This window comes from Rattus norvegicus, chromosome 4, assembly GCF_021556685.1.
Source record: "Rattus norvegicus strain SHRSP/BbbUtx chromosome 4, alternate assembly SHRSP_T2T, whole genome shotgun sequence".
In the NCBI taxonomy this organism is placed as follows: Eukaryota; Metazoa; Chordata; class Mammalia; order Rodentia; family Muridae; genus Rattus; species Rattus norvegicus.
Genome location: NC_141537.1, coordinates 133,062,503 through 133,089,879, shown reverse-complemented (window position 1 = coordinate 133,089,879; position 27,377 = coordinate 133,062,503). Strand labels below are relative to the sequence as shown.

At 44.7% G+C, this 27,377-nt stretch overlaps 1 protein-coding gene and 1 long non-coding RNA gene across 21 annotated transcripts in view; one reads left to right on the top strand and one right to left on the bottom strand.

Moving 5' to 3' along the window:
• The window catches only part of Foxp1 (forkhead box P1), a 595,264-nt gene that overhangs the window by 266,882 nt on the left and 301,005 nt on the right, over positions 1-27,377 (top strand).
• Positions 11,648-16,769, bottom strand: LOC148006326 (uncharacterized). Of its 2 annotated transcripts, none has more exons than XR_015686925.1 (2): positions 16,014-16,769; positions 11,648-15,046 (listed from the first exon to the last, which is right to left on the bottom strand). It is a non-coding gene; the product is annotated as an uncharacterized LOC148006326 (long non-coding RNA). The 2 variants fall into 2 exon arrangements; XR_015686926.1 differs by having other exon boundaries at positions 16,018-16,232.

The window sequence follows — 27,377 nt, the reverse complement described above, 5'->3', positions numbered from 1 at the left end:
TTAAAATGCTTTCCAGCTAATCGAAATATATTAGTCCCTTTAAAAGTATGCATTTGTGTGAACTGAGCATTTCCATAACCGCAGAACGCTTCTCAGGTGCTCCATTCAAATGATCTTTGGGTTATTTTTGTTTCAGCCATCACTTTATTGCATGATGGCATAATTCATTACCAATTTAAACTGTAACTTGATAAACTTAGTTGGGTGATAGGTCTCTACAAATTGCTTTGACAAATACCCAGCATCTCCAAATGCAAAGTAAGGGTCAGGAATATCTGACTAAGCAGCACTGCATATCCAGTCCTGATGGTGGAGGCCTGTCCAGCAGTAGGTAGGTGGAGACAGGAGGATCAGGAGTGGTTCAAGGCCAACCTTGCCTATATAACAAGTTCGAGACCAGCCTGGGCTATATGAGATCGTGATTTTAAAAAAGGAGGAGGGGAGAGGCAGAAAACATTATCAGCATTTGAATTGTGTTCCTGTTAACTCACAAACATCTGTGGCGATAGTGTGACAAAATGCTCACTGTGTACTTAGATAACCACACCCACCTATGATCAACCAACCAGTCACTTGAGCTAGCTATTGGACTACTATGTCTAGTTATACCACATACCCATGTCTCGGTTATAGTGATCAGACTGCAATCTCTGTGGCTGCCCTTAGTACTTCAAATCAGATTGATACTCACTGACTTCTGTCTTGTAACAATGTAGCTAATCTAGTCCAGCAAGGCAGGTCCTTTGTAGCCTCTCTCTTTGCACCTGGGGCTCTCTCCTTAACTGTGTGGCTGAAGAACTTAAGTTGTTACCACAACAGGGTGAAGCCCAAAGTACTCCCTTTTCTTTTAAGCAAAAGTTGGAAGATTGCACGCATGATACCTCTTGACATATAATTGGTGAGATTAGAGACAGGCTCCATGAAGCTTCAAGGGCTGCTGGGAAATGTTTTTGAGTGAAGAGAAGACTGGAAAGAGATGGGAAGAAAATATAAGAGAGCACACCATCAATAACTTCTTTATTGTGAGAATCACTCCAGTCCAACCCTTTCTGCCTGCTCTGCCTGCCTGCCTTCCTTCCTTCCTTCCTTCCTTCCTTCCTTCCTTCCTTCCTTCCTTCCTTCCAAACTCTCATTCATTTATTCACATAAATGTACCTGTGTACACACATTAATCTTGAGCACAGATCTCTATTTAAAGTTCTTTGCTGTACAGTCCCTGCTCTCATAGGGTTTATATTCCAGAGAGAAGACAGACTCAAATGTTTATGGTGACTATTAGATAGGTTAACTATGGTTGCTTTTGAAAGTGACATTGGGCTTGGGCTGGAGAGATGGCTCAGAGGTTAAGAGCACTGTCTGCTCTTCCAGAGGTCCTGAGTTCAATTCCCAGCAACTACATGGTGGCTCATAACCATCTATAATGAGATCTGATGCCCTCTTCTGGCCTGCAGACATACCTGCAGGAAGAATTCTGTAAATATAATAACTAAGTAAACCTTTAATAATAATAATTTTAAAAAAAGAAAAGAAAAGAAAGTGATGTAGAGCAAGGAGCCGAGGGAGCCCCGTGATAGGTTTTAGCCTGATAGAGCGTCAGTGTGAGGTTAATTTCCTTGTCCTTGCAACAACAGTGCTGATGCGAATTATCAGGTGGCTTCGTGTTTTATTTTCCAAATTCCTGAGTTTATATTTAGTAATTAAATGAGCCTGATTCACTCCTTTAAAGTGTGTCTACTATGCAGGAGCTTTGGGTGTTCAGACAGTTTGCATCACTACATCACTTATCATTTCATTAGCCAAGAAGGAAGTCTTTGGATCAAGTAGCAGCCGTTCACGTTCTGCCCTCTGTTCAGCCTCCTGACAGCAATTACTCTGCTTCTGCTCCCTAACTTCCTCCTGGTAGTATAATTCTTTTATTGTCCAACCTTTTATTGTTTTAAACTACTTACAAATAATTTCTTGGCCCGGAGAGATGGCTCAGAGGTTAAGAGCACTTACTGCTCTTCTAGAGGTCCTGAGTTCAATTCCCAGCAACCACATGGTGCCTGTAACAGGATCCGATGCCCTCTTCTGGTGTGTCTGAAGACAGCTACCGTGTACTCACATGGAGTAAATAAATCTTTAAAATAAATAATTTCTTGTGTTTTGACTACTATGTCCAGTAGAGTGGTGGCCTGCATTGTTCATAGCAGAGATTGACTGTTGAAAAACTTAGGTATTTGCATTGTGAACATTTTTATATTTTTTTTGTGGGCCAGATAGAGTTTCTCAGCCATCAGACTTCTACATTTTCTTGTTGGTCTGGATCTCACTGTGTAGCTTAGGCTGGCCTCTCTCTAATTCATGATCCTCCTGCCGCCTCTGTCTTCTTTAGCAAATCCTACTGGCAGCGTGGCGTGGGCCACCACAACCATCTCAGCTGCCCTTAAACAGTTCTTCCCATGATCCTAGACTAATACCCTGGGTAAACAAGAGTTGCTTTTCCTTTTGTCAAGGAAACCGATTTGAAACTACTGGTTTTCAGAGAAATGTGCTCTGTAAAATTGGTTTTCTACAGAGTTTATTTGTGAAAATGTACTTAAAATCATGTTTCATAGTAAAGTTAGTCCTTGTAGCAATATTCAAGTGGCCATATTTTACACAGTTAGTAATGAAAAGCAGAAGGCAGTCGTGGCTGGAGAGAGGACTCAGAGGCTAAGAGCACTTGCTGTGCTTCTAGAGAACCAGGGTTCAGTTCCCAGCACCCACATGGCAGCCCACAACTACCTGTAACTGCAGCTCCAAGGGATCCAGCATTTCCTCTGGCCTTGGGCATTTGGTGCAGGCAAAAGAACCATATGCGTAGAACGAAAGCAAGAAAGGAATGTATAGCAGCAGAGTATTGAATCTCACTTTTCTTTGGCTACTCAGAATCATCAGGAAGAAATGCAACCTGTAATTTTGTGGAAGCGCAGTAGAAGAGCCAGTTAGATTGGCAGAGTGCTTGGGGACCTGATTTGGATATCCAGAAATCACATAAAAAAGTGATCAGATCTAAACCATCGGGATAGTGCTATGCGCTTAGAATCAAGAGTCCATTCCTCAGCTTGATCCCCTGAGCACTGGCCAGCTGACCCATCCTAATTAGCAAGTACTAGCCAGTGAGGGACACCATCTCAAGACGACTTACATCCAGACTCTAAGCTTTCACGCGTATACACCCAGATAGAAACATTCACCCAGACGCACATGTATGTGCACACATGGAAACAGAAAAGGAAACAGTACATCCAGGGGAACCTTGTTCATATTCTCTGGAGGCTTTCAGGAGTGTCATGACCCCAGAACCACAGTTGTAGTAACTCAGATAGAATCTTCCTTGCACGTTAGTACTTGTCCTGATGGCTTCTGCCCAGGGCTGGCTTTGGATCTGATAATTGTGGTATCTTTTAAAAAGTCTTCTGATGAGTGAGACTCTGTAAATCTGAATGACGCCTAATCATTTGCTTGTTCTCTGCCCCCGATGTGAATGATTACCCCTCTGAGGCCTTTTGGATGAAGGGCGATGGGTAGAAAATAAATGAAAAAAATGATCCTCAATTTTTCTGGTCTGTTCAAACCCAGTCTTTTTGAAGTATGAAAATCCTGCAGCTTCCCCCATGAATTTTGTGTATTAGTCCATAGGTAGAATATAATTAAAGGTAATTACATGTTTTGTTAATTACCCGACAGTGTGATAAGTTGCATAAAATTGCTCTTAATTAAAAAAGCAAACTGGCATCACTGGGTGGACAGATTATTTCCGTCCATCAGTCCTGTGATGCTTGGAACAGCCTTCCTCACCTGCCAGTCCTCTGTTTGCTGAGAGTGCCAGGCCCTCACTGGAGGTCAGAGGAAGTGCCCTGAGATCCGTTCATTACAAATTGTGCAACTTGGAAGTTTAGATCAGTGATTTTCAGAGTAGGAGTTGGAACCAATTTGCGAATTAGGCAATCGTTTTAGTAGGTTGTATTCAAGACTGTTGCAGTGTGGTTTTGGGGTGTGTGTGTGTGTGTGTGTGTGTGTGTGTGTGTGTGTGTGTGTGTGTGTACTAGCTTTATGTGTGAGCACAGCCTTGCCTTTGTTTTAGACAAGCTTGCAGGTATTGTCTTGTGTCTGCTTTCCATCTTGCCATAAGAATGCTGGTGTTACAGGTGTGTGCATCTGACTTTACATCTGTTCTAGGGATCTGAACTCAGATCCTCATGCTTGCCTATGAGTCACTTTATGCACCGAGCCCTCTCTCTAGCCCTCAAGTGTGTTTTAAGTGAAATATGCCCACAGTAGGGGCATTTTCTAAAGTACTTATGTTATAAATGAATACTGTGAGGCTCTTTAGACTTAGACTCTGATGTAAATTAATGCAACCTGTAAGCTACAGCGAATCATTTGGTTGTCTGTTCACCACATCTTTATTAAATGTCTGCTGTATGTCAGGCGTTGTGCTAGGGCCTCCCCAGTCCACTATGAAAGCCACTATTCCACTTGTGGTTGTTGAACACTTGTCTTATGGTTAACCAGAACTTTTATGGTATGGGTATAGATCCATAAAGCATTTCAAGTCTTTCATATTGAAAAAGTATGAAAAATTTCTGTGCTTTTCATTATTGATGGCAAATTGAAATAGTTTAAATCCACTGGCCTCAATCAAATAATTAAGCGTTTCCTCAACTGTGTTTTCACTTATGGTAAGCAGCATGAATCCGATGACATATGTGGCAAGCCTGGTATATCCTTTGGGTGGCAGTGTTGGTGATAAGCAGGGGAAAGCAGTGAGCAGCAGTTACAAAGCCCTCTCCCCACTGCTCTAGAGAGTGCAGACGAATAGGCCGATGTCATCAGGCTGTGCTCATGAGAGTAGACCGTGGGCAGAGGGGTCAGATACCAGAGAGGAAGGGCACAGCTGTAGCTCAGAAGTCCAGGGAAGTCTCACTGAGGAGCAGACATGCTTAAGCATGTGCTGAGAGACAAATACTGGTGGTAACACAACCCAGAGGGTGATGGGACATAAGGTCAAGGAAAAAAATGGCTGATTGTAGTTTTAGAAAAATGGGATCCTTGGAAGGGCAGCTAAAAATGTGTGCTTCAAGTGTATCACTAGGAAACCAGACTTGGGAATAGCCTGTGGGTGGGGGAGGCCATTTAAGAGGGCATCCCCGAATCCCGCTGACATACAGTACAGTGAACACTAGGTGATTTCGATGGCATGTGGCCATAGGGGCTGTGCTGGTGGAGCTTACTAACGTAAGCTGAAGACTTTCCTAGATGGTACTTTGCCAGAGGTGACTCAAAGGCTTTCTTCCTGTGTGATGGGGTATTAACGAAGAGAATTCACTGATGGGTGCTCTATGGGAATCAGGCTGAAGGCTAGAATTTCTACTCCAAGCTATTTCTGGAAGGGTGGAACTGCCATCAGTCAGAGTAGGGAGGCCAGTGAGCTGGCACAGTATGCGAGGGGAAGGGAGGGGGCAGAGTGCAATGGTGACCATTGGGGTTTGCAGCTGTTCTCTCTCTCTCTCTCTCTCTCTCTCTCTCTCTCTCTCTCTCTCTCTCTCTCAGATGAGATCCTCATGAGCCTTTGGATATTTAGTTCCAAAAATATTCTAGCTAGGGGCTATGAGTGTAGGATTTACAAGTATATAAGAGATATGTAAGACATGAAACTTGGTGCTCTCACTAAGAGAATGCTATGGAGACACAGACAAGAAAGGCTCAGAACCTGTGTTTAAAAGCGACCGTTGTTGAAAAAGTTTATCAAGGACACTGAGGAATTGGGGTCAGACAAGGCAGGAAGGGTTAGTAGAACTGCTCATTTGGTAAAATACTTGTCACATAAGCATAAGCAGCTGAGTTGAATCCTCAGACCCATGAGAAAGCCAGGCACAGTGCCTTGTGTTTGTAATGCCAGCCCTGGGGACAGGGGGCACATAGACACACTGATCTCTTGGGTTTGCCAGCCACCCTGACCACTAAGCCTGTTCCAAGCCAATAAGAGGCTCTATCTTGGAAAACAAGGTGGGTAGTACTCTGGGAGCGTCAACTGAGCTTGCCCTCTGGTCTCCATATCTAGGCACACACACACATAGATCTACACACATGAATAGACACATACATACATACATACATACACACACACACACATACATACATACGTACACACACAAAGGAAAATGTTGAGATTGCAGTGAGTGATAAATTCATTGAGGTGTTTTGAAGGTTGTCAGCCATGAGGTCAAAGAGATGGTAATGAAGACCTGATCATTGTGCTTCCCTATATGGAACTATGTCCTTCATGATAGTAAAATATACTTTAATTCCATGATTTGTTCTGACTTTATCTAATTACTAGTTAGATGGGTTTATGGTTTAGGGATAAGATGTCCTCAAAGCCTCATGTGTTTTGATTTCTAACTAGTTTGGTTGAGAAATGATTGAACCTGATTGGTCTTTTTTGAGGTGGAGACTGGATAGAGTAAGAGTGACACTGGGGGTGTACTCTGCCTTGTATCAGGCCTGAAATAACCGAACCAGGTGACCATTAGTTGATCCCTCCAGGACAGTGAGCCCAGGCACCCTTTTCCTTCTTTTATCTCTTTCCTCCAGGCATTTTGTTACAGCAAACAAAACCAAACATCAAACAAACAACAAAAACCAAAACCAAACAAGCAACCTGATTCTGATGGTTACAACATTTTTTTCCCTCAATATCTTTCCACCCTTCCCTTTGTTAGGATCACACATTTGTCCCCAATCCTTGTAGCATCACTTCTGTGATGTCTGTGTCATTGTTCAACCAGTGGTGAGAGAACAGCAGAATCCTGTTCTTTTGCCCTTTTCCAAACACCCTTTAATCCAGTGGCATGGAGATCAGGGCTGCACTTGGGTCTCTATCTAGAATGAATCGTTTTAATAGTCTAAGCTGCTCTGTAGCTTGCTGTGGTTAACATACTCTCTGGATTAGTAAGGAACTAGTTTGAACCGGAGCCACATGTCTGTCTGTCACCCTTACCTTCTACTAATATGGGTAGTCTTTGATGAGTGCATCTGCCTTTCAAGTTAACTATGCATACCAAAGGTCTCTCCTACCGAAAAACCGTGAATCGCAGTTGGTCATGTTCCTGATTCCTGACTCAGCATCTCTTCCTCAGGCATGGAGGGAATCAGTGGCAGATAGGGAAAATGCTGTGCATAGGTGTGCTGGAGGACTGAGTGCTATTAAAGGTGTATTGGGTGTGTGGGTAGTTCTGAATAATATACTTAATTTTGATTATATTATAGCATTATTCAGGTAACTATAAAAGCACAACCATTGGTTTTGGTATGGGAATCTGTCCGCATGTACTGTGCTCTCTGTACTGTTTCCCTGCCTTCATTGCTTGCCTGACAGGAGCTCCCCTCTAACCTCCCTGTACCTACCTATAACTGGACTTCCAGATTGTCATGGTGAGTGCCACTACTAGGTCCTCTCCTCCTGCCATGCTGGGCATTCAGTTATATCCCTTGCAGTTCCTTGTGAATGCTGGTGTCTCTATGAGGAGCATCCTGGGAGAATACCCTTTCAGATGGTTGTGGAAGGCCCTCTGACATGGCTCAGTGAGTATTGATGCTTGGCGCCAAGCTTGAGGACCTGAGTTCAATCCCTAGGAACTATGTAGGGGAAGGAGAGAACTGACTGCTGTAAGGTGTCCTCAGACCTCTACACCCACGCTGTGGCACACACTTTCCCCATTCCCCCAGTAAATAAATGTAAAAAGAAAAAAATAAATGTTGTCGACATTTTACATTTCTCACTCGTACCTCTTCTTTGAAGAGAAAATTGATTTGGCGCATATCACACCATTCCATGGAACCAAGAGCATGTGTTTTGCATATAGTGCAGTTGGCATGAATTTGGGGCAGGAAGTTTCTAAATATTAAGTTGTGAGGCGTATTACTGCTCGTGTTACCCTTTGGACTTGATTTGCAGCCTACAGAGTAGGAACCATGGGTTCTTTCTTGGGCCAGCCATTCAACCTCACCTCCTTTTATGATCCTAAATGTCAATCACCACCACCCTACCCCACCCCTGCTACCCTTGCAAGTCATTCATTTAATTTGTTTATGGTTACACCTACAAATGTCTCTGTGGTTGAGTTTCATTGCTGCCACTCTGGAAAATTCAAAAGTACTTACAGCTGCCGGAATACAGACACTGAACTTTGCTGGAGTCCTGCTCCTAAGAGGCACTGTCATTAGTGAATTAGGTAGGGGACCTCAGTGCCTATGAGGCTCACTGTGTCTGAAGGTGGGCATGTCCTGAGAAGAAACACCTTTTCCTCAGTGTTAGGCACATCTGTCTGTCACCCCTTCAGGTGACCCCTAAAGGAAGTGTTGTAGATCTGTGGACTCAGAGAGGACCAAGAAACATCTTACTTCCCCAGTCTGCCGCTTGGCATTTAATGGTTGCGAACGGTGAGGCATGGAGAGGAAATGACACACCCAGTTCATACCCAATACTGGCAGCCATTCTGGTGGGGGTGTCCCTGTACTGGCAGCCATCCTTCTGGGGGTGTCGCTGTACCGACAGCCATTCTGCTGGGCATGCCCTCTGACTCCACCTTTTCCTAGCATGCTCTGATGCCAAAATAAATGGAAGTATTAATTTTTTGACTCAAATAATTAATTGGAACCTCAGTATCTTTTCTTTTTTTTTTTTTTTTTTGGAGCTGGGGACCGAACCCAGGGCCTTGTGCTTCCTAGGTAAGCGCTCTACCACTGAGCTAAATCCCCAGCCCCCTCAGTATCTTTTCTATGTCCTTTTTTTCCTTTGAGGTATGTCAGGATAATTTACAAGCATTTTTTTTAAAACCTTAAATATAGAAAAATGTCTGAAAGTATTTATTTCAGAAAATGTTCGTTTTTTTTAATCTTCCTCCTCTTTGATACCAACATCTCCTGCCTCTCCTTTCTTCCCTGTCTCTATCCCTGTCTCTTCTGCAAGTTTCTCCTTCAGTCCTTTCACTGCCGAGCTAGCTTCCGTCCTCTCTGTGGCCCCAGAGGCCCGGATGAAGCTTGGCCAGATACACTAAAGCCATCACATAGACATGGATACTTCAGGGAGCATCTTCAATAACAGAATTAACTGGGGTGCTGTTTCAGGTCGAATTACAGAGAAATGTATTGGGCTCTGACTTTTCTCTGGTGTTTATTGTGTTACTGAGTGGGATCCTAGCAGCTGCCTCTCATCTAGCCCTGGATGGCAGAATTACACAGGAAGGAAAATGCAAAAGCTAAGTGTATTTCTTGTCTTTTCTCAGCCCTGTTTAGCTTCCTGTGAGCTGAGTGTTGTTGGAGACAAGGCAAAGGCTAGAATCCAGTGTTAGGGTCACGGCCCCAGTGTCAGGCTCACACTGTTGTCTTTCTGTTTCCACATCCCTAGAATCTACCTGAAAGTCGTATGTATGTATGTATGTATGTATGTATGTATGTATGTATGTATGTATGTATGTATTTGGTCTGTGAGTTTCTCTTGTGACCTCACAAGTGCTTCAAAAACAGTTTTAGGTGCCAGCATGGTGGCTGTGGAACTTGTCTCTTGAGTCTGTGATGTAAGCCCTGGCTGGCTTGTGAAATAAGCCCTTAGAGGCCAGCTTTCGGGCATGGTCGCAACATTAGCACATTCAGTTGGGAGTCTCCAACTACGAAATGGGAGAGATTCCACAAAGAATGTGTGTCCTTGCTTAAGAGTATGGGGTTTAGAGTCTTGAGGATTCAGCCCTCCTCTTTTAGCTTTGTGTCCTTCTGAGTTAAAACAGTTGGGTCTAAACCATTCCCTAGCCCTACAGAGAGTTGGGAGAGGTACTGGGATTTTCCTCATGCTCCGTTTTTTAGGGTATACTTCCTTGTCTAGTGCCTGATAAACATTGCCTCTATAGTGTTTAGATCATTGGTAGTTTATTAAAAAGGTTAATCATTTTTCCACTAAATACAATTTCAAAAACACTGAGGGAGGTGTGTGTATGTATGTGTGCACATGCCATAGTTTATTATAGAAAGACTGCTAGAAACAGAGGAGACACATCCAGACCTTTTGCTCCCTGTCCTATATTTGGGGAAAATGTTAAGGCCTTGATAGAGGTGGAATCAGATTTCCAAAGACTAATATTAAAATTTGAATCATCTTTTTCTACCGTCCTCACCTGCCTTCAATGGGGGATGGTATGGGGCCACTCTGAAGAACTCATTGTCCTGTCTTTATAAATTTAAACTAGCACTTAGGTACAGTAAGGTCTTATTTAGAGGATGGAGATCTAGGGTTTAGACACTGGCATCCTGAGACTCATGAGTTGAGACAGAAAGAGCTGATCTTGTAAAGTTTCTAAATCCTGAACTTTTGTTTGCAAAGAGGCTTTCTAGAACTGTTCACGAGAGTCATTGGCTACAAGCTTGTTACGGAAGTAGTGCATACTGACCACATGTAAAGGGTATCTGGGCTGAGCATCATGGTGCAGAACATTAATCCTGTCCCTGTCCCTCAGAAGGCTGAGGCAGGAGGATTAGGAGGTTGAGTTCAGTTCCTCTCTACAGTAAGTGAATGAATGAATGGATGAATGAATGAATGAAACGAAAGGCCAGCAATAGGCTTGTGCCCCTAGAGTCACTTGGGTAGAATTATTTTCATCCACTATTCATTCTGTCCAAATGCAGGCACATATGTAAGCATGGCTGCAAAGGCTGTACCTGTTTGTGGGACTAGAAGAAAGGTTCTTTGTCAGTACTCAGATGTGTTTTGAGGTAGTATGGGACTGGCTTTCTGGACCTACTTGGCAAGAATGGCCTTGACCTTGCCATCAAACAAAGGACTGCGTCGGCGGCAACCCGTTCTCCGAAATCCCCACAATCCATCATTTTCAATGAGTGAGCAGGATGCATTCATGAAGCCTCACAGGGCATCTTTTCTCTTTGTCCGATCAAAGAGAGTACATACAGCTTGATCCGTCTTTACTTATATATGATAATTCAGATCATAAAAGCAACAGTGGGAAGAACATGTGTAAGAAAGCAAACACAGCTTTCAAGTCACCCCAGGGTCTTGGCAACAACCCTTCCAGCCATCTCTCTCCCTGCCTGTTTGTCACAGAGGAGCTCGGATGTGGGGCAGCTCTGGAACAGGTGAGATGTGCCCAGGCCGAATCCACAGGGGCCAAATGTGACTTCCGTAAGGAATTTTTAAAAAGACAAAGGGTAAAATCTCTGACAAGTTTTATAGCAATAATATATTATTAGTAATATGTAGAGTTGATGTTTTAGACTCACTATATTTAAGGAAATATACTACTACAATTTTTTTTAATTTTTTCTTTTTTTTTCACTTATTAAATGTATCTTCTGGAACACTTAAAATTATATTTCTGGTTCATGTTATAGTCACTTAGAAATCCATCCAGAGCAGAACTCCCGATCTAATTCTGATTGTTTCTGCCAGAGCTCCCCAATAGAGTCTGCCAGACGACAGCATTACTGTTACTGTATCGTGCTGCCCAGATCTATGGGGAGTTTTAGCCAAACGCACTCTGTGGCGTGTTCAGGGTTGGACAGGACGGAGTTTGTGCAGTCACTGTACAAACCTGCCTGGTTTTTCCTTAGGAGATTGTTCAGCCCTCAGAGCTGAGATTGACACTTGCACCTGTGGCTCCTTCTGGGGTTGTGCTGTGTTTTGTTTACACAGTAGGGTGTTCAGCACATTCAGAGTCTTCTGCAGACTCCCTACCAGAGGCCATCCCTACCCTTGACTCAGTCAGGATAACCAAAAACATTCTCAGACATTGTCACGGCTGTCTGCTAAAGGACAAGTTCGCCCGGTTGAAAAACGTGGACTAAGAGTGATTTACCAGAATGGGGAAACACTAGATACAAAATTGTGAATATTTGAGCCTGATAAGTGTACATTGATTGATGTTGCAATTTTGTACGTATTTCTGAAGTATTACTATGATAATCTTCCATCACTCAGGAGACTGAAGCAAGCGGATCTCTGCAAATTTGAGGGCAGCTTGGGGTGCATAGTCTTTGTGGCTAGCCAGAGCTACATAGCGAGTCTCTGTCGCTAAGTAAATAAATAGATAGTAAAACAAAAATGTGCATTAGTGAAGTATCTTCTGTGAGAATAGACACAGTTCATAGTTCTAGAGTGCCAGTGAATGTCCTTCAGGGCTACAAGGGGCTCTGAGAAGGGCCAAGATGGGTACTCGCTCATTGGATTGCTAGATAGGGGTTTATCTCAGAGCTCTCTGATCCCTGCATCCCTGAGCTCCTAGGCACAGGCTGGGCATCCTCTCTGGGTACCTAGCATCCCAGGGAGATGTTACAGAGGCACATCTGTGCCTACATAAGGCACCTGGATTCTGAGCTTATGATAGAGGAAGGAGGTGGAAAACCCTAGAAAGAAACTTTTTATTACTTTGCTTGTATTTTATCACCAACACTTGTCTCAAAGCAAGGGACAGGAGTGGCACTCGATGGTCCCCAGGCTGGTAGCACAGGCCTGTAACCACGGCGACCCTCTTGCTAGGCTGAGGCTTATTTGGGATGTATTGTGGGTCAAGGCCAGCTTGACCAGTTTAGGGAGACCATCTTTAAAAGCAGGGTTTTGGGGGGCGGGTTATTAAGCTCAGTGTTAGAGCACTTGCTTAGCCATCGTCAACACTGAAAAAAATAAAAGGTACACGATGAGAATAAGGCTTCATCATTGAAGTTCTGCCATGTGTCAGGTCCTGCTCTATACTTTTATGTGTAACTTTGCTTTCTTTCTGTTTGTTTTCCCTGTGCTTGGAAGGCCCTGCCTTTCCTTACAGGGTGAATACCAGTGCGCACAGCCAAGGCCAGAATTCATCCATAAACCCAGGTCATGGGAGGGCCCTGCCATGTGGCCAGAATGGGAAGTAGGCAGGCACGTGACATTAATTCATTCTTTCCTCAGGTGTTTGAACCTTCTTTTGTGTGATAATTTTCAAGTTCTTTGTAGTGAGCCGAAGAAGACATTTTGGGGCATTGTGTTGCTGGTGACTGACCAGGCATTAACAGTGGCTCGTTTGATGACTTTGTGGAATGATGTCTGCTGTTTCCAGAACCGATAGCTTAGGGTTTGTGAGTCTGAGAAGGTTCCATAGTGGAGGAACTACAGGGAATGGACATGTTCTGTGTTGATACAGACTGTATCATGTTGAACTGAGCAGAGGGAGTATAGAGGGTACAAGGGGGCGACAGTGACAGAGTCACAGGCTGAGCTTGTGTGTATGTGATAGAAAGCATGATGGCCATATTTGCATCTTGAGAAGATCATGCTGAAATATTAAATATGCACGGATGGGAAGAGGTTGGGGACCAGCCACCTGATAATTAGTAGGCAGGCCAGCATCCATTCTCACTATGTAGGTGAGGCTTTGCCTCTCTTTACTGCTGCATTTCAAGCTACTGTGACACCAGTTCAGTGGCTGGAAGCAGCAAGAGATGCCCTAAGGGCCTTCCCTTTGGAACCCGCAGCAAAGATGACTCCTCTCTATGTGAATACAATTCCATGTAGTGTTGATTTAGGCTACTCACATGGCTGTATTATGCTGACAAGGTAGTTGTTGGGGGAAACAATCAGGAGCGTGCATCTGCATGCCTAGCACTTGGGGCTCTCCAGTGTGGTAAACTTTGGGTGAAAGAGGAAGTGGCTAGGCTTCTTCAGGCTAAGTTGAGACCTGGCAGTGAACCGCTTTGTTCTGTCTCACATTTGTCAAAACTCATCACATGGCCAGTCTACACTCAAGGGCAATAAGAAGTGATACCACAGGTTAGAGAGTGTCCTTTCTTAGGTGTGTCAGTTGTTCTAAACCTCTTCCCAGTAGGTAGGCTAGTTTCTGCTTCTTCCAGGCAGATGCTCTAGTCTCAGAGTCCTTTTGCAGTTCAGTTTCTCTGCTGGTCTGAGAAACTCAGGTTCCTCCCTCTGAGAGGGACTCTTAGCTATTGTTGCTTACTCTGGTAGGGAGGGGCCTAGTGAATCTGGTCAGTTTCAGGGACTTCCTGAAGCTCTGTCTTTCTTAAGGAGCTTCCTGCAGGATGGAATGTTTCAATCTCAGAGGAAACTGTTACACGATATTTACATGCTAAGAAAGTGCGTTATCATTGAATTACATCCCAAGACTTAAAAATAACAAACAAAACAAAAAACAAAAATAATTTTTAAGACTAGGTCTTATAAATTTCTCAGGTTGGATTAAATGTGCTATGTAGCTCAAGAAATACCCAGAATTACAGAATAAATGAGACTGTAGAGCCGTTCTGCTAGGCAGAGCTGAACCTACCACCTGATAGATTTGGCTGTGGAAGAATAAGAGAGTTTACTAAGCAGCCCAATGTTGGTGGCAGCATGCTTCCACTGCTGTGGGCTGGCATAGTTCAAGTACGATAGGTGGCTGGATGAGCTCCCTCTGAGAGCTTTACAGAGCCAATATGCAGGAACTTGGAGCGGTATCGGGTCTCATTTGCTATACAATAAGAACTAACTTCCCTGACTGAACTGGCTGAGAAAGGAAGAGGTCATGATAGCCTGAAGAGGTAAAAAGAAAGAGCTGGGCTTTTGAGGGTTCAGGACAGGGCATATTTCACACAGCATCACTACCAAGTAGGAATATAAGACACGTGCATGAGGAATGAAATATGGTCACAGCCTAGTGTGTGGGGAAGAGGTAGAAGGGGCTGGAGCAGGAAGGAACTAGAGCAGTGGCTGACCTGATACCGGCCATAGCGTTGCTTATGGGGAGGCAGGAAAGGGGAAACCTTTAAGAGATGTTCAGAAGTTAGAATTAGACAGCAGCTTTAATGGGAGAGTGGGATTTTTGAAGGGCGACACATAGATTTTATGGTTTTTTGCAATGTTAGGAAAAACCTAGACCCTCATCCATGCTTGCAAAAGCTCTGTCACTGGCCCACCCATGTCATGACACCTAGAATGTCTGCCTCTCTAGATGGTGACATCTTTGCTAAGTTATTTACCGAAGTCACACTGTACAGTAAGAAGATAATGAGATGGCTTGGGCACATCTCAGATTCTTCAGTACAGAATGGTGTGTGTGTGTGTGTGTGTGTGTGTGTGTGTGTGTGTGTGTGTGTGTGTGTGTTTATGACCAGAAAGTCCAGAATATCTATATTTTTATAGTAAAAGTAAGTTTGTTAATGATCCAGTGAAATTCCTACATACTCAGGAATAAGTATTTTTCAGGAAACCCCTTTGCTGGAGTGCATGGAAAGAAAGTAGCTTAGAAGACGGAATTCTGGGAAGCAACACACAAGGCCACTGTTTTCTGTCCTCACAGAAACTGCTCATGAAAGTGAATGTGCACTTCACTGGTCTGGTCTCCCATTTCATCCCTGGATGGTTTGGTGTTAGCCCGCATGTATCTCCCAGCCCCAAGCCGGTTCACTGGTACCGTGTCTACCCATCCTCTGCACATTAGTTTGCTTTAAGGACAAATGAAAACACTGAAGTTACTGTATTATTTAAAATTAAAGAATAATCGGACTGAGCAAAAATTGCCTTGAAGTGTGCCCCCAGGATATGTTGAAAGTGGGAAGGGACAAAGAGGAAATGCAGAAGGGATGACAAGGGAACCTGGGGAGAACATGAGGAACCAGCCTCCTCGGCTACGGTGTGGGGTCGCTGCACCCTGTGTGTCACCGTGGTGACCGACACACACACGGAAACCTGACCTGTACCTTTGGATGCAGGTTTCTACAGTTGCTGCTGAGCCTGTAAGATGTATTATGGCAGCAAACAAGTCAAGGGAAGAAGTCTTGTAGGGATACTGAGGCGTGGGCCAGAGAGACGGCTCAGCCTGTAAAGCCTTCCCATGAAATCCTGGTGAACAAAGTTCGATCCCTGGAGCCCAGGGGAGAGAATTGACTCCTCAAAGCTTTCCTCTGCTTTCCACATGTACTTCACATATCACACACACACACACACACACACACACACACACACACACACACAGAGAGAGAGAGAGAGAGAGAGAGAGAGAGAGAGAGAGAGAGGAATAAAAGTAATGATAAAATAATCATTTTAAATGAAAGCTGGGCTTGGTGATACATGCCATTAATCCCAGCATTTCAGAGGCAGATACAGGCAGATCTCTGAGTTTGAGGCCAGTCTGGTCTACCAGGATAGCCAGGTCTCCATAAAGAAACTCTGTCCTAAAAACAAAGAAAAACAAAATAAAACAAAATACAGTCTTAGGAGTTAAACATATGTCACCTGGTTGTTTGAGTTCTCCAACCCTTGACAAACAGCTGATATTCTAGAATTACGCCTCCCTGGGCCTGCCTTGCTTTTGGTGTTGGTCCAAGACAACTACCTACTCACCCAACACTATCAGGTGAATGGTAGTAAAATGGTAGGCTAAGCATTGGGTGGTGAAGGGGGTAAAATGAGATTGGTTTTCAGTGAGCTGTTACTGACTACATTCACAAGTGCAGTGGGAAACTGCAGATTGTTACTGCTAAGATTTATGCCTGCCTTTCTGATGAAGGGCCTGGGGTCAGAAATGTAACTAACTTGCAGTGTAGTGGATGACACGGAGAGGTTCCTCAAATTCGTTGGTAAGTTAAGGTAAGGTCATTCACATATGTACAAATACACACTGTAACACCCACCCACCCACCCACCCACCCACCCACACACACACACACAGAGAGAGAGAGAGAGAGAGAGAGAGAGAGAGAGAGAGAGAGAGAGAGAAGAAAATGGCTAACAGTAGTCATTTGGCCCAGGGCATTGGGTCCTTTGGATTTGCCCTCTGTGCCGTTTCATCCTGAACGCACGTGGGAGTGCAATCCCATTTAAGAGGAGTTTCAGTGTATCTAAGAACAAACTGTTAATATCCAAAAGTACAACATTCTCTGCTGAAATCGATCAGATACTGGTTTTGATGATGTCTCCTTTAAATTCTTGCTTTTAGTAAAAGCGAAAATCAGATAAGATTGCTGATTGATTTCGGAACCCACTGATAAGAAACAGCCCATTCAGCGCAGCTCTCCTCCTCCTGACTCCGACTGGGACGAGGCTTCCCTCCTGAAATGCTAATTCCTTTGGTGACCTTCATCAGTGTATCATACGTAGATGTCCTGTAAGACTCAGCCCATGCTGGCTTCAGCAAAAAGAGACATCTGATGATTTAACAGTCCAGTGTGGGTCTGGCTCCACTTAGCCTAAGTTCTCATTGTTCTCTTCTGCCTTCTGAGGCAGCCTGTTTTTGACAAGACTCCCTCCATGCTGGTGAGGTACCCTGAGGGTGGAAGGAAAGGTTACCCCTTGCTCTACCTCTTCAGGGATGGCCTCGGGTCTTGTACTTCAGAGGCCCTTCGGTATGGATAGCGATGGGATGGTGTGCCCAGTGTCGACTTTCCCCTTCCTCTCTTCTGTTTCCTGCCTGCAACGGCTTGGACATTGGGGAAACCCAGAGTATCTGTTATTCTAGTGTTCTGTAGATCTCAGGCCCCATATTCTTCAGAGTTCTAAGCTGGTAGAGAAGGCAAGGAAATATTTTGTCCCATGCATGCAATACTAGACTCAGTGGAGTGACAGAAAGGCTCAGTTCTACCTGGGAAAATGAGCAATGGACTCTCATAGGAAGTGCCACAGAGTTGAGACTTCTCGATAAAGAGTTTCACTTCTCTAGCACGTGCCTTAGGTACTGAGTAAAGCTTTTACAGGAAGAAATGTATACCCACAGGCACTTGAATCTTTTTTTTCTCATCTTCAAATGACTTTTTCTCTATCATCTTCCCTTCCTGTTTGGTAGCCACCACCAAGACGAAGCCTTCCAAGGTGATCACTGGACTCTGCACAGCAAGCGAGCTCAGTCTTTCGCCCTTGTTTGCACTTATTTGTACCTCATGTCTCTCTTGCCCAGTCCTTGTCTGGCTTACTGTGTACCCTTCACAATCCAGGCCCTAGTACATAGCATCATTTCCCCTATGGAAGCACAGGGGACGTCTCCCCTGATAGGCATTGTCATCAGAGATTTTGTTCCCAGGAAATAATGGAGGCTGTATTTAAGGAGGGCCAGACAGGGTGGGTCAGATGGGGAATATCAGTCTACTGCCCTGCTAGAAGACAGCAATCCCAGCCTCTTGAACTTGACAAGGGAGCCAGGGCTAGGAGAGGAGAGAGAGCAGCTTGATTTATGGCTGAGGTGGGCACGAGGAAAGGGGAGTGCCTGGGTTGGTATTACAGGTCGGTATTACTCTGTCCTGTGCAACACTAGACCCAAAGGAATTGTAGTAAAGGGTCAGCTGTGCCTGGGAAAAAATCAAATGTGATTACTGTAGTATTAGGGTCAGATGACACTGTCATATAGGCAGACATGTTGGAAGGAGGACAGGTGCAGGTGGGAAGAAAATGACTGTATGATTGCCACTTGGATTTGTGCCTTCCCAGCATCTCCTTACAGATACTCTTTGGGGTCCAAGAAACCATTCCTCATGCAGTGCTGACATTTGAGTTCCTAGGTAGGTCACAGGGACGCATGCAATCAGGAGTATGTGCAAGCTACTGCTGGGATCCTTTGTGCACCTGAGAGGACTGAGTGGTAGAGAGGGAGGAGGGTTCATGTGTGGGTGTGAGGCCAGTGCCTATGGGGACAGTGTAAGGCAGTGTCCTTTCAACATGTTCTGTGTCTTCCAGCCCTGGAAGACCAAGGCCCTGATGTTCTTGTCTTCAGACCTGAGCCTTTCTGAAGTGGATTATACCTCTAAAGCAGTGTTTCTCAACCTGGGGTCATGACCCCCAGAGGGTTTGCATATCAGATGTCTTGTATATCAGCTATTTACATTACAATTTATAATAGCAAAATTACAGTTACGAAGCAGCAGTGAAAGTGATTTTATGGTTGTGGGGGTGGGGGGAGTCACCATAACATAAGGAACTGTATTAAAAGATCATAGTATTAGGAAGGTTGGGAACCACTGCTCTAAAACGTCAACAGAAACATGGAGAAGAATTTTGTGAGATTCAAGGATTTCTGACTCCAGTCAGAAAAAGGAACCCAACCAGGTGATCCTTCAGGGAGGACCGGAGCCCTTGATCCCAGGCAGCCACCAGAAGCAGATAGTGTCAGCGCCCTCTCTTTCTAGCATCACAGTTTGACCTCAGGTCATGAATACCACAATCAGAATGGATTGAGAGAGACATTTCTGTTAGAAACAGAGACTTACAGCCCGGGAGAAGATATGTGACTGCAGGGTGCAGGCAGGGAAGCTTGCAGGTCTCTGATGTTGTAACTGGGGCTGTTATCTCTTAGTTATGCCCACTCAGTATTCAATGTGGGATGAATTCGGGCATGGCCCACACCCATACACAAATCTACGCTTGTGTGTGGTATTTGTAACCTATAGCACAATCCTCTTCGGTACTGTAAGTTTCTCTGGTCTGAGTAGCACATTTTACAATACACGGCTGTACAAACATCTGCCCTACTGTAGTTCTAGGGAATAAGGATCAGAAAAAAGCTCACGCATCTTCACTACAAATATATTTTTTTCTCAAATATTTTTGGCCCAAAGACTCAGTTGATAGAGCTGAAAACTGTGGTAAGGATCGGACTGGCTTTGCTCACTGTTATTGTAGCTAGCCCTATTCAGAGCCCCACATGGGCAGTTAAGCTGATCTGTCTGCCTATATGCAGTGCCGGTAAGCGAAAGTTACATACAGTTTTCTGTTTTCATTGTTTAGTCGACTTTCTCCAGCAGCCTCTTTATTTTTCACTGTACATTTTTGTGGGCTTAGTTATCCTCCTCATTCATTCTGTCTGTGTAGAGTACTGCTATACCACTCACTGCCTGGTTCACAGGCTTTCTCTTGGGGGTTGTGGTTATGCCTAAAGTTACCCTAAAATCCCACTGAACACAGAAGCTGTCCTCTGCATCTTTTGTGTTCCTGACTTAGACCCTGTGATGGGTGCTCTGTGACTGATCACTTCTCCCTGGAGACCCTGAAGCTTTTCCGAGCACAAGAGCGGTGTGTTACATCTGTTCTCCTCTCCTGCCAGCAGCGTGCACATAGTAGGTCTTGCCTCATGGGCAGAGCTGTCTGTAAACATCAGTTGTAACAATTCAGCCCCCCTGGAAGGTGCTGCTGCCCTGGCAGTAATAGTGCTTTGGGCCCATGCCTATTGCAAACACACTCACCTACGTGCTTTTCCTATTAGCTTTTTCTTCTTTGTCTCTCTTTTTTCAGGACATTACTCTGTTTCTCTGGGGAAGTGTTACTCTGGGTTTTTTTTGTTTTGTTTTGTTTTGTTTTGTTTTGTTTTTTTTCCAGTATGTGACCAGGCTCTGTTCCTCTGGGCGAAGCAGCAGGAATCACCAGTAGATAGACTGTTATATCCACATGTGGAGCTTAGCCAGGAGATAATCACATGTACCAGTGATGGGTCAGTAGATTCTGTTACATGCAGGATTCTCTGATCAAAGGGATTAAGCTTTCTTGATATGTTCAAAAATAGTGTATTTGGGCCAAACTCCGGGATGGATGAAGAGGTGTTTTTGGTATCTGTCTAGGTTGAGAGCTTTGGGTTATTCCCTCTCCACGGCTCTGCTTTTTTCGGAAGTTCCAGGACTAGAATAGAATACATTTTCTCTTCAATTTGATTTTTCAAGGGGCCACCTAGGATTTTGTAGGCAGTATTTTCTTTTTCAAATAGAGTCAGACTAGCTTGATGAACTCTTTAAGAAGCATTTGTCCCCTCTTCCTGCCCTGTTCCCTACATTTTATTTACCTAGAGAAGACTCCAGGACGTCCTTCTGTTGAGAAGAGGCGTTTAAATAGGTGGGCGCAGCAGAACTGCTGCTTCAGGGTATACATTCGGGGTGTAACTTGCCTAATGGCATAATAACTGACTTTTTTTTTACCCCCTATCACTTTAGAATACCTTATAGACTTCAAGAAGAGCCCTAAATGAAACATGACAAACCAAGAAAATGTAGCAAGCACCTCCTCAGCGTGCCCACCTCATCTTGGTGTTTTCCCAAGTGATTCGATGGGGGATTATTTCTGCTTTGTATTAACCCAGAACCCCTGGGTCGTCGTACACTGGTCCTGCTCCCCTCAGAGGCCACGTTGCCAATAAAACTCTCTTCTTTCTTATTGAAGACAGAATTTCTGTGCATTTTAAGTACAGATCCTTTCGTGTTACTTTTCATGCGTATTTTGTTTTCCTCTTGGGTATAAACCTTTATTTGGTGCCTTCTCTCTTTGGTGGTGGATTGACTTCTGAGGGCAAATGAGAATTTCGGAGGTGATTAAACCCCATTTCCCATCTGCTTTCACAGTTGCCCAGTCCCAATGACACAGATTTAAAAAAAAAAAAAAAAAGAAATGGTTTTGGCATCACACACGTGGCGCTGTGGTCCGCCTTGTCTTAGAGGTACATCAGTTTTGCGCATCAATATTAACAATTCAAACACCCTGAAATGCTAATAGCACTAGTAAGCTTTTAATTCCATGGAATTTATTGCTCGCTGTATTTCCATGAATTTATAACGCTTTGATTCTTAAGAGCCCCATTTAATCAGTTTTGCCTGGCACCGCACATAATAAACAACTTGCTCGTGAAAAAGTGCCACTTGGGGGAGGCTGCTAACAATGAAGTTAAATGCTTCCGCCACTAGCAGTTTGGGTGCCGTATTTTTCATGAGCTGTAATGTACTTTGCTGGCTTCGGAGCGGTGGTTAAACACAGCGACAGAACCGAGCCCACTCCGACACTCCAAGCTCAGACTCTGATAGGTGTTTTTGCAGAAAGCACAGGAGAAATCTATGCTTTTAGCCTTTTTTTCCCCCCTTCTTCTCCGTTCTCCTTTAGCTTAATGGCTTCTAATACTTTTTCATTATCTTTACCTTAATCTTTTAGCGTATGATTTATGGACTAGATTGGAGAGTGATATTAGTGGGCAAAACCAGTTATTAGAGGCTGTTAAGGAACATTCGTTGTTTATTTGGCGGCCTGTCTATAAAAGTACACATGATGGCCCTAATAGCAAAATATCAAATTATCAAGTGCTTTAAAGCAGAAAATGTCATTTGTTTCTCAAAACTGCACCAACTTTATATAATTGCCCTTTTAATTATCCCTAGTGGCCCATGAAATTTGCAAAATAGAGCATCAAAGGTTTGATTTACTTACATATTGCACTTTGGCGGGATTCTTAATGAATATTGTTTAGCCCTAATGCTGGGATGAAATTTGTTTATGGAGGAATGGACTGCCAGGGGTGGGGGCAGGGGGGAATAGTCATAAAATCCCATCAATGGGGGTTTCTGACGATGAAGCAAAATGGCTATATTCCTGGACCTAACATTTTGAAAGAATCCTTTTTATGATAGAATTTTATTACTAATTCCGCTCTAAGTGAATAGTTGGTAAGTTTGCTGCCCTCCTCCCGTTCCCTGCTTAGATAAGCACTCTTGCCATTGCTTTCCTGGGGACCTGGACTAGGCATTTGTTTGTTTCCTGGCAGTTTCCCATCTGGGTCACCTGGTTCTTCAGAAATGGAGTCTCCAAGCTGATGTTCTGAGCAGGGTCTCTAAAAGCTTTAGGACTGTCTTTGGGGGATGCTTTCTACAGATCTGGGGGCTGGTTTCAGGCTGGGAGTATCCTAACATCCCCGGAGCCCAGCATGCAGCATGCATTTGAGGATTCCTGGAATCGTCCCCTGCTGTCTTCCTAGAAGTTTTGTGAGCACTATTGTCTGTGGTGAAGAAGCTTGAGCTCTCAGTCTCTGTGAGCCTAGGAGGGGCTTCTGGGAGAGGTGGCTGGGGAATGAGTTTTCATCCCTCTGCCTCTGGTTACTGTCCTAGATATTTCTCTTCCTTCCTCAGAGGTGAAACGCGGGGCTACACCTTAGTTGATGAGAGAGGCGGTGATACAGGCTGGTGATAGCGAGACCCTGGGCTTGATTGCAGGCTGCCTCATCCGGCACAGGAAGCACACTGCTTCTTGCTGATAGAAATATTCAATAATCCTGGGCTGGAGGTGGCCGCTGTGGAACATCACTTGTTCAGCACCTCGGGGTTGACAGGACACCACTGATAACCACCCGTTGGGTGTGGCATGCCTCCTTGCATTTTCCTGGTCTTGTGATGAGAATGTCAGGAGGGACAGAATCAAGGGACTGACAAAAGTCCTTAAGATTACCCCTCTCATTTCCCTTTATCTACCTGTCCTGTCACTCGGTGGAAGGGGCACAGTGACTTGTCTCCACAAAACCCTGATGGTTGTTGCCTGGTAACTTGTTCCTCTCATTGATGTTACGAAGATTGTTTCCGCTCACCATCTCCGCCCGGTCCCGAGCTCATCCTGCTTTAAGGATTTCCTCATTACACCCCTGGTCCTTTGTTCCCGCTCCTTTGAGGTTTACAGTCTCCCTTGGGAGCTCTGGAATCACATTTGTCGAGTCTCAGGTACCTCGGGACCCTGGGGCTCTGTCTTCACCATGTGGCTGCACCTGACATTAACAATTATTTTCTTCCTCCTCTGTCTGAGAACAATTTCAAAGCTGAAATAACTTACAAATCATGAACAAAGGGATGGTTTTAGCAGTTTTTGGAGCCCTGTCTATCAGAAGTGATGGTTGCCTGGTTCAGCCCCTTTTGTCTTGCATAATTTTGCAGAACCACGTCCCCAACCTTTCCCAATGTCTTCCCCAAATTGCGTTTCTGAATTTTCACTGCAAGACCCTGTCCTTCTTGCTACAGTAGTTCCCTTCTTTAGCCCTCCACATCAGCAGAGGGATTCCTACCTGCCTGCCCTCTACATTTCCCAGGAGCACAGTCACAGACAAGATATAATGGAGCGCTCATGTGCTACTCAGTGTCTTTGTGGGCCGCTGTGGGGCCTCAGGAGCTTTCCGACCCCTCAGTTCTTTCCTGCGGTTTTAGTTCTTGTTTTGTTTGGATTCTCTTCCGAGTCAGCTATGTCCTCCTCTAGCATCAAGCCTTCCTCCTTTAACACATCCACCAGTGAAATGGAGACCACTCAGAATTCAGACAATCTGGGTTATTTCCAGTTCCTCCAGGCTTGGGACCCATGAAGGCACAATGTCAAGACAAGACTTAATTACAAAATTTATATCGCTTTCTTAGTGTTTAATTAAAGTAGGTTAATGTTTCCACACCCCCAGTGACTCACTACCCTTTGTGTGTGAATATATGTTTGTTTGCATGTATGTGGGTTCGCTTGTCTGTGTGTATCTGAAGGCCAAAAATCAACCTTGGATGTTGTTGTGGGTTGCAGGTTAATAACGAGTTTCATACCCATCCCTAAGGCTGCCCCAGGCACCTTCTCCCTGCCTTGGACGCTTCAGCCCACTACAAATGAGCCCTGTGTACACCATAAACGCTCCAGATGTGAGCATTATCCTTGAACTCTGTGCTTAGGGAGCTGGAGACACAGTTGGAGTCATCTACTCTCTATGACCTTTGCACTTTGGGGCTTGTTCTGTATTTCTGGGGACCTCCTCTGTTTCCCAGGAAACTGGGGAATGCATTCTTTCCTATTGATGCCTGAACTGTCACTTCGGTCGCTGGCTTCCTCCCCCCTCTACGCTTCTGAGGAGGGTTGTCTTCTGATGTTTGCCACCTTGTCCCGTGCTCTGATTCCTCTGGTGGCTCCAGCTCCTGGGTGTCACTGTACAGCGTATAACATCATTTGCAAGTTCATAGGCTCCTGAGTCCATAGCTGACCTGGGAAGCCTGAGCCCGTTCCTGACCTGCTGTGTCTTGTGTTTTCCATTATGTCTCTTTGTGGGCGAGAGATATGTAATCTATCTAGCCATCTAGAGGTACGGCCAGCTTGTCTCTTTCCTGACTTCTCTGGCAGGATGGAGTTTTCTCTCTGGATCCGAGGCTTGGAGAGGAAGTAATAGAAGTAGCTTTGTCCCATCCGGTCGTGAGTTTGCTTCAAGGGTTATTGATGGAGACTTTGGAACTCAGCCCCTTTCTGCGTTTTTCTCGTCTGTCTTTTTTGACATAGAGCAGTCAGAATATTCACAGCCCGTGCTTCCGGGCCCACCTCGGACTTCTCGTTGGATCACCTGTGGCAAGGCCTGCAGTGTTCGGGAAGACTGACACTTGCTGTTCCTTTTCTTCAGTGCTGTTGGTAGACCCCAGGGAAATAGGGCAGTTTCTTGAGATTAAAGATAAGAAGGGAAGATTTGTTTCTTATTTCTTTCTCCATCACCAGTCCCTGTCACATGCTTGGAGCTTCCATTTCACAGGACAGAGGTGGGCTTGCTATGAGGCTTAAAGAGGAGTCTTTGGGATATGTGAGCATGCCAGCTCTAGAGCCTAGTGAGCTCTGTCAGGTATGGTAGCACCTACCTGGGATAGCCCTTGGTAGGAGGACCTCAAGTTCAGGGCCAATTTGCATGACATTGACACTCAGAGTTCCTCATGCCTGAATCCAACAGGCCCAGATCTGCAACTGGCTTGGCACTTTTCTAACTCTGTCATCTTGTGCAGGCAACCTGCCTTGGGACGCTCCCTCCTCATCTGGAAAATAGGGACATCATAGCCACTTAAAAAAAGGTTACTGTGAGAAGGAAACTCAGCAGTGGATATAAAATCAATAGAACAGAGCCATCGCTCACAGCGAGTGCTCAACAAATGGTAGGGTTGTTTTTTATAGTCCTCAGAGTTCCGAATAAAATACAGTTATCAATCATACAGTTCTGCAGCTCCCGCTTCCCCTGCTGCACCTCAGAGAATAACTACTGGATCAGCAGCTTGGTGCTTTGAAATCCAGAGCTGATGGCTTTGAGGGGAGTAAAGGAAACATCCCTGTCCCATCAGTATGGTGTGCAGCCCGAAAGCCCAGTTGGGATGAGGGACAGCCGCCAAAGTGATTCGGGAATCCAGTCAGATCCTCAGCGTGCCTTGTTGTTGGGGCTCCTCAGCTTCTGCTTTGGTTATGTCGCCCATCCCCAGCCCTCCAGGGTCTTGCGTTTCTCATCCTCTTTTGACTGAGCCTTGGAATTAGGAATTTCACATTTGTTGGCAGTTTACCATAAATACTTCATGGGCCCTGGGAATTGGTGTGTTTTGAAAAAACATCATCTTTGCTTAGCTTTTCAGTCCAGGGCAAGTCTCCAAACGTTCAGTATCCATGATAAGGCTGTAAGTATTGGGGGTAGGAGTCTGATCTTGTGGTCCCAATGTAAAATGACTAAAAACTTCACTCTTCTTTGAAGTCATATGGATATGTCAAACTCACCAAACAAGATTCTTCTGGGTTAGTTAGCTTTCTGATTAGTATGACCAAAATCCCCAAGAGGAAAAACCTATTTGGGCTCATGGTTTCCAAGAGTGGGGCTCATAGTTGCTTGGCTCCAGGTACTTGGACATAGCCTCATGATTGTAGATGTGCATGTGTATGGTGTAGAAGTCTCAGTCTCTCTCTCTCTCTCTCTCTCTCTCTCTCTCTCTCTCTCTCTCTCTGTCTCTCCCTCTCTCTCTCTGTCTCCCTCCCTCCCTCTCTTCCTTCATTTCTTTTTTTTTTTTCCGGAGCTGGGGACCGAACCCAGGGCCTTGCAAGCGCTCTACCACTGAGCTAAATCCCCAACCCCCTTCATTTCTTTTTAAGATTTATTTATGTATGTCACTACACTTGTTGCTATCTTCAGATACAAAAGAAAAGAGCATCTAATCCTATTCCAGATGGCTGTGAGCCACCGTGTGGTTGCTGGGAATTGAACTCAGGACCTAGGGAAGAACAGTCAGTGCTCTTAACTGCTGAGCCATCTCTCCAGCCCTCAGGAATCTCTTTATCTCATAGCAGAAAGGAAGAAGAAAGAGGAGGGAGGTGGTGATAGGAAGAGACCAATCAATTACTATAGATCTGCCTTCAGTGGCCTACTTCCTCCAATAAGTGTCTAGCTCCTAAACTTTCTAGAACAGTCTCACATAGCATCATTTGTTTCAGACCAAGCTTCCAACACATCTTTTTGCAGCTGGTAGAAGGCACTTGATTTTTAAACCATAGCAGGCATCTTCCTAGATTCTGGGTCTCCTTTGAGTAAGATCAGCCACTATTATGTGATGGTTTGGCCAATGGCCTGTGTGGAGACTCAGTCTGCCCCCTTGGAATACCTTCAGTATGATAAAGTTCGGGAGTTGGACAATGGAAGAGGGTTTATGTAAAGGCACAGGTAAGCACCACACTTTAGAAGACAACTTCTCATACTCCTCCAAATTGCATTAGGTTGCTCGTTGTATCCTTAGATAGACGCATGTATTTCCTTCTAGTTCTTACCATTAGGCCTGATTATTTTTGAAGCTTCTCTGTT